This window comes from Crocuta crocuta, unplaced genomic scaffold (assembly GCF_008692635.1).
Source record: "Crocuta crocuta isolate KB4526 unplaced genomic scaffold, BGI_CrCroc_1.0 scaffold744, whole genome shotgun sequence".
Lineage (NCBI taxonomy): Eukaryota > Metazoa > Chordata > Mammalia > Carnivora > Hyaenidae > Crocuta > Crocuta crocuta.
Window position 1 is genome coordinate 387,698 of NW_027531885.1, and position 7,624 is coordinate 395,321.

Sequence of the window (7,624 nt, forward strand, 5' to 3'; positions counted from 1 at the left end):
TTTTTAAGGCATTATGGTGCCACACACTTAACAGACTACAATGTAGTATAGTGTAGTTTTTCTGTGAAAAAAATGTTTGACTCTCTTTATTGCAATATTTGTTTTATTGTGGTGGTCTAGAACCAAACCCACAATATCTCTAGAACCAAACCCCAATGTATCCCATTGGCCAGATTAATCACATGCAGCACTATGCCCAGAGAAAGGGAAAGGTAGTGAATACATAGCATTGTCTCTATGACACATCAAACATTTAAAAATCATATTGGTGATACATTTAAGGGACAGATAATAATTTAGAAGTAACAAACCAAGGCGTAAGATTCCTTTGGAACAGGTGGCATTTTGAGGCAGGCAGTATATTTTTACATGACATAAAGGAAAAATTAAATGCCAGTTAATAATATGACCACTACATTTAAAGTTATACAAAGCAACTATTATTTTAGTTGAAGTATTATTGACACATGCCCTTGTATTAGTTTCAGGTGTACAATGTAATGATTTGATATTTGTATATATTGCAAAATAATCACCATAATAAATCCAGTTACGACTATCACCACAGACAGTTACAAATTTTTTCTTGTGGTGAGAACTTTCAAGATCTACTCTCTTAGCAACTTTCAAATCACAGTACAGAATTTTTGACTGTAGTCACCATGCTATATATTACATTCACTTCATTGTGATATTTGTTTGGTTGCAGTGGCTGAATGCTAACCCACAATATCTCTGACATATGCCTGTATCCCATTTGCCAGATTAATCACACGGAAAGCCAGAAAATGACTTATTTTTTCTGAATTATTTATTTTATAACTGGAAATTTGCACCTATTTTTGACCCCCCTCACCCAGTTTACCCACTTGCCTTTGGCAACCATTAATCTGTTATCTCTATGAGTTCATTTTTTTGGTCTGCGTTTGATTCCACATATAAGTGTGTATTTGTCTTCTCCGACTTACTAAAGTCAACTGCTTTTAATTGCAACTTTTTATTTTTGATCTTGTTAATTCTTTCCTTTTAATGTTTATTTTTGAGGGAGAAAGAGAGACAGAGACAGAGCACAAGTAAGGGAGGGGCAGAGAGAGAGGGAGACACAGAATCTGAAGCAGGCTGCAGGCTATGGGCTATCAGCACAGGGGCTCAAACACACAAACCAGGGATCATGACTTGAGTCAGGTGCTTAACAGACTGAGCCACCCAGGTGCCCCTAATCTTGTTACTTCTTACATGAACAACATTATTTAACCACTTATGATTCAGCAGCAACAAGAATTCACCGAAGCTTTGCTAGATAGCTTTTCACTTACATCTCGTGTGCATGTGTCTGCTCTCTCTCACTTTCTCTGTATCGCTATGTCCATCTCCTTCTCTCATGTTGCCATGTATCTATACAGTTAAGACTAAACAGTGAGGAGTACCTGGGTGGCTCAGTTGGTTAAGCATCCAGCTTTGGCTCAGGTCATGATCTCATAGTTCATAGGTTCGAGCCCCACATCGGGCTATGTGCTGACAGCTAGCTCAGAGCCTGGAGCCTGTTTCAGATTCTGTCTCCCTCTCTCTCTGACCCTCCCCTGCTCACTCTGTATCTCTCAGAAATAAATAAAAACATTTTTAAAAAGACTAAAAAGTGAGACACCAAAATATTAATAGGGAATTCAGGATAGTGAGATAGTTAAAAAAAAAAAAAAAGATTCAGGAAGTTTTTGTGTTTTTTTCCCCAAATAAAACACAAATTAATTGTACTGTTGTAATTTAGAGAAATTACATCTAACTAAATTAGTTTAGATGTTTCTGTTTAAATTACATCATATTACAACCATAAATGGTCTTTGAAGATTAATAACCATTTGTCAGCAGTAGTGAAAGCAGAAAGGGAAAGGAGACAAGTCTTATCTGTGTTAATTTTAAAAAGAAGCTATTAGATTGTGGTGGCTTTGATGTCAGGGTAGCCTAAGTAAGTACACCAAAACCTAAGCCTATTAATGCTTTCAGATTATGAAATCGAAACCTCAGGACAACTAATTACAACCAACTATGCTTTAAACTTAGTCAATCAATAATTCGCTCCCTTCGCTTCTGCCTTTCCTCCATGAAAATCTCTCTTCCAAGCTCCTGTGGTAGAAGAGGTAGAGGTCCTAATAATTTCCAGTTTGGCACCACCCTTTTCAAATTTTTTTGTTTGTTCAAATAAACTCTTAAAATGTTTAATATGCCTCAGTTTATCTTTTCAACACCTGTTTTTTGAATGCATTGCCAGCGTGAATTTCATTTACGTTAGATGTGGCAGAGACAATAATAATGCACGCAGATATGTCCTCTACTTCCTCCAGCCTTTCCTGTGACTGATTTGGCAAATGGGCAAATTTATAAACTGAAGTTTTGTATTACTTTGTTTTGTTTAAAACTGAGAGAAATGTTGGAATATTTTTGGAATCAAAACAACATCTTCCAGATTTGGTTTTGAGACTTGGATAAAAATAAATGAGTTGAATTATATAAAGTTTTGTCCTAAAATATGAGTATATTTGGCAACATACACAATGCACAATAATATAAACAAAATATCTTTCCTTCTTAAAAGAGGTATTAATATGGAAGCAAACTGGCTGCTACGGTGACAGAATCATCAGTGATGTATGACTGTCCCCCTCTATCCATAGAAGGATGCATTCTAATACCTCCACTGCGTGCTCGAAACTGTGGATAATACCAATCCCTATATATCCCTATAACTATTGTTTTCCATATACATGCATACTTATGATAAAGTTTGATTTATAAATTAGACGTAGTAAGAGATTAACAATATCAACCAATAATAAAATAGAACAACTATAAATTATAATTATCATTTATAAAAATATACTGTAATAAGAGTTATGAGTGTGAACTCTCTCTCAAAATACCTTACTTTACTGCTTTCACCCCTTCTGTGATGATGCTAGATGATAAAAGGTATGTGGTGAGATGCAGTGAGGTGAATCATGTTGACACTGTAACACTGTAATAGTAGCATGAGGCTACTATTGACCTTTGATGCTATGGCAAAATGAGGATCATCTTCTTCTGGCCCTAAGGTAACTGAAACTGTGCCCGTGAAACTGTGGAAAAGGGGAAACTACAGTAATTTCTACTTAAAATTGTTATAAATATATACATAATATATATATTTATTTTTAATAGAATGAATCCAACTGATAGATATTGATTAAGCAGAGCTATGAAATGGCATATTTATCTGTATTAGAAAAGCATAGAAGCATGGGAAGAAATACAAAGGCATTTAAAGATGAAATTTAGCAAAAGAGCTAATCTCACCTTCTATTACCTAGTACATTTTGTTGTCAAAGTAATAAAAATAAAGAAATATAAATAAACACAATAATAGCGTATTCTATTCTCATACGCTCTCTTATAATGTCCCAGAGAGAATTAAAATATCTTAGTGTTACCTAATGAAGACTTTTCATAACCTTTTTAAATCCATTAAAGCTAGTTATTTTCCACAAAAATGTTTCTGGTTTCTTTTTTAAGTAAACGAAATTTATGTTTAAAATATGAGTACAACATACATTTTATTAGATCAAGAATTACATGCCCTGACAAGCTTTTGCTAACTTTTGAAATAATTTACACACATTCATGCTGTTCTTGGTTTGTTTGTTTTAGTAAATCAGCAAGCCCCACTACTATTTGTGCTATCCACGGTGATTATACTTGCAGTTCTATAACAAAATTGGCCTTAATACATTCAGAAAATTTATTCTGAATTAGTCCTATTTTCAAAGGTAACACGTACTACCTGGAAATTTTCATCCTGCAAATATATAAAATATAATAGCAATTACATAATTTATATCAATATAACAATTAGCTTTGCAGATTATACGACCAGAAATCTTAAGAATTGTTCTTCTCGAGGCGCCTAGGTGGTTCAGTCTGTTAAGCATCTGACTTTGCCTAAGGTCATGGTCTCACGGTTCGTGGGTTCAAGCCCCGCATTGGGCTCTGTGGTGACAGCTAGCTCAGAGCCTGCAGCCTGTTTCGGATTCTGTGTCTCCTTTGCTCTCTGACCCTCCCCTGCTCCCGCTGTTTCACTCTCTCTCTCAGAAATAAATAAAAAGTTTAAAAAATAAGGAAAAAGAATTACTCTTCTCAAAAGGTAGCTTGGGTTGGGAAGATTGAGGTGTAAGGAGAATACACCTTTTATTTATTTTTCTAAATAAATAAAAAGGAAATAAAATAAGTTACTCAATGCCCTAGAATAGACACAAACTTGAACTTCGACACTTTTTTAAATAGAAAAAGCTTTTTTAAATAGAAAAAGCTATTTTATTTTATGACCGATGAGTCTTTTGCTATTTTGCCTTTTAACTTGAAAGTATCTGCTAAATACTCTTAAGTGCAAACTATTCACTCTTAGCTACACCATAGTTATTTAACTTTCAGCAGCAATATCTGTAAGTCTTTACATATTTCTAAACCATAATAATCTTTTAAAGATGACTCTTTTTATTCATGGTAGAAATTTAGAAAACTGAATTATAAATTTGAAGTTTAAGTGAAATCTCTTGAGAAAAGTAGATGGAATCATTGGCTCACTTTAGAGATAACAATGTAATAAAGAAAAAAGGCAATCATAATTACTTGCTGTTTCCCTTTAGTACATTAGGTACTTTAGAAAATATTTAAATTCCTAGTATAAACAGTATATGCCGTTTAATAAAAGAGTTAAAATTAATAAAATGCAAATTTATTTTTTAATGTTCATTTATTTTGAAAGAGAGAGAGAGAGAACACGAGTAGAGGAAGGGAAGAGAGAGAGAAAGAGAGACAGAGAGAGAGAGAGAGAGAGAGAGAGAGAGAGAGAATCCCAAGCAGGCTCCACATGTTAACATAGAGCCCAACATGGGGCTCCATCCCACAAATCTTGAGATAATGACCTGAGCTAAAATCTAAAGTCAGACACTTAACTGACTGAACCATCCAGGTGCCCCAATAAATTATAACTTTAAATCTAAGCAGTACTTTGGAGACTCTAATTCTTCTGTATGTGTACATTCAAGTCTTGCTATAATAGTAATAACTAAATCATTTTAACACACACACACACAGACTTCCTTAAATGAAAAACATGTGGAAACAAGGTACAAAGAAAAGCCTTCATACTAGACAAAATAATTGCAGTAATCTTCTAGAAGATGATACCCAACAGTATTAATACCTTTCAGACTGCCGAATCAGTTGTATTTTACCGTGTTAAACCATTCAGCCTAATTGTAAAGAAATACAAGTCATCTAAAGCACAACCAAAATATTCACTGTCACTCACTTTTCTAATGCCATTTTTAAGAAGTTTTAAAGCCAATGTGGGAAGCATCTTATTTCTCTTGTGGTGTCATTTTTTCCCCCTCAGAGAAATCCCTAACCACCAAATGACAAATTTGGTCTTATACCTAGAAAAAACACTCAAAGCTCAATTTCAGATCTCTTTGAAGAATAATTTTCCTATCGTAAATTAATCTCCTTTGGAAATGATTTTTAAAATATGATTTATGCAAAACAAATCCCAGTTCCCAGAATAACCTGCATTTGTGGTTGTTATGCCACAGCTAGAGGAGAAATTACTGATCACTGAGCTGTTTCAGAATGGCAACGTGCACTGCAACTTGGATTAAGGAATCTGATGAAGCATAACATACCATGAAAGAAATAAAAACATTTTATAGGACTCAGGGGCATTATTGGCAGATTTCTACTGCTTTTTCAATATGATTCTATTCAGCAGGAGATCTCATTTGTAGAGAACCCTTTATTTAAACATAATAAAATGCCCCATTAAATTAGGGGAAGCCCCAAATGTTTTCCCATTAAGATAGTTCTGTGTAGGGAATTGTTGCTATGAAATATTTGGAATCACTTTCTGGCTTATTACATTAAACCAAAACTTGAAATAAAGACAAAAGATAGATATGTTTTTTGATGATATGGGGTTTATTTATATTTGAAATTCACTAAGGATTTGCACAAACCTGGTTTTAGGATGACACATTTCTTCAATGATAAAAACAGCACTACTTATTTTGTGAAATCTATGTCATTCTAGTGAAGTTACTATTTCTATAAATAAATACTGTGATAAGAGCCCAATTCTTAACATTAAAGGTTCTATTCCTTTAAAGTAAAAGTTTACTATATAATCCCGTAACAGCAGCATGATCAAGTTGTATTTACACTCCAAAATGATTTAGTCTCTTTATAAATAAGGAAATCACACACAAGATGAAAATGGAAAGCTTGATTTCAAGTATGAATTTGAAAGAGGGTATTTTTCCCTTTTAAGAAAGGACGTGTCTCCCCCTCTCTATGTCTCTAGTTTTCGTTCTCCGCCACACATTAAAATCATCCAAAAAGATTGTAGACACCATCAGAAGAGTTCTTAGACTCAAATCCAGAGATTTTGATTCTGGTTATGTGGGACAGAACTTGGATATTAGTGCTTTTTAATTGTATGTAGGTTATTCTAATGCGCACTGAGTGTTGATAACTGCTCAAAACAAAGGGAGAAAACCAAGAGAATATGTGGGACCTTGCATGAGACCTTGTGCTAAGTTTATAGCGCTACTCTCTAGATTTAGAATTTTTTTTTCTTTTCAGGTGAAGTTACGATTCTATTAATGTTCCAGAGATAAAGTGTCTTAATATCAACAATTTTCTTTTAACTGTCACATAATACCATAATTGCCAAACAAAACTATAATTTTAGCATCAGTTGTAAGGCTGGGGGATATTTTTAACTCCTTGCTAATATGTGGAGGTCAACATTTAAAAAGCATTTTCAGTTAATACCCAGAGATAGCATTTCTGGTAGTAAGTGATAAAAGAATCACTTTGCAAGCTGAACTTGAAAATTACCTTCTTGTTCTTTAAAAGTATTTTCTAAACATTTGTCTCTCTTAGAATTCTGATACATTTCACACCTGCTATATGAAGAAGTAGTTCACAAGACCCAAAGTCTACAGTAGTGAATGAACATTTGTTAGTTACCTTACTGCATTGTATNATCTCTCTTAGAATTCTGATACATTTCACACCTGCTATATGAAGTAGTTCACAAGACCCAAAGTCTACAGTAGTGAATGAACATTTGTTAGTTACCTTACTGCATTGTATATATGTCATACACAAATTTACTATGTAATTCTAAGTACAATGATTTGAGTTTTAAAATATGTATACATTACTCAATTTCAACATCTAGCAAATTAAGCAATATAAGACTGTAAGTAATTAATATTTACATCTAGCCTTCATACTACAGATTATTTTCTACACTATATATAGCAGAGTCACTGTAGTTTATGATCTGCCAGATATTGATGCTATTAATAATGTTCTGCTATATAATCATCATCTTCCACATCTGTTTCCACTACTTCTTTAGCATTGTCACCCTGAATCTCTTTACTATTGTTATTATCATCTTATTATGAAATGCTTTCTTTCATGAAGTAGACTATGAGTCATGAAGCTATATACATGAAACTATATACTATCAACAGTGTTGAACTTGCATCTAGTGCCTAATGATTTTTACCATTAATTTTCTTTGCTG